Here is a 306-nt window from a genome sequence, read left to right on the forward strand (position 1 = left end):
AGAGGTCAAAGAAAAAAATAGTTTTAAGACACATAGGCTATTTTGTGATTAATGACATAAGCTGTATTCATCACACTGAATAGGGAGTCATCAAAGAAAAAGTTATAAGGAATAAGGAAGAATTATCAGACAAGAGATCCAGAATACCCAATACAGTGGAATCGCATTTGCCATTCTCTTAGCGCAAGAGTAGGTTGACATTGAATTCATGGGAAAATGAAAAAGCGTCGCTCTTATCAGCTTATCAAGTTTAGTTTTTAGGGTTTTTTTTCCTCTTCCTTGTCCATTGAAATCCGTGAATGAGGG

The sequence above is a fragment of the Penaeus monodon genome, chromosome 22 (assembly GCF_015228065.2).
Source record: "Penaeus monodon isolate SGIC_2016 chromosome 22, NSTDA_Pmon_1, whole genome shotgun sequence".
Taxonomy (NCBI): domain Eukaryota; kingdom Metazoa; phylum Arthropoda; class Malacostraca; order Decapoda; family Penaeidae; genus Penaeus; species Penaeus monodon.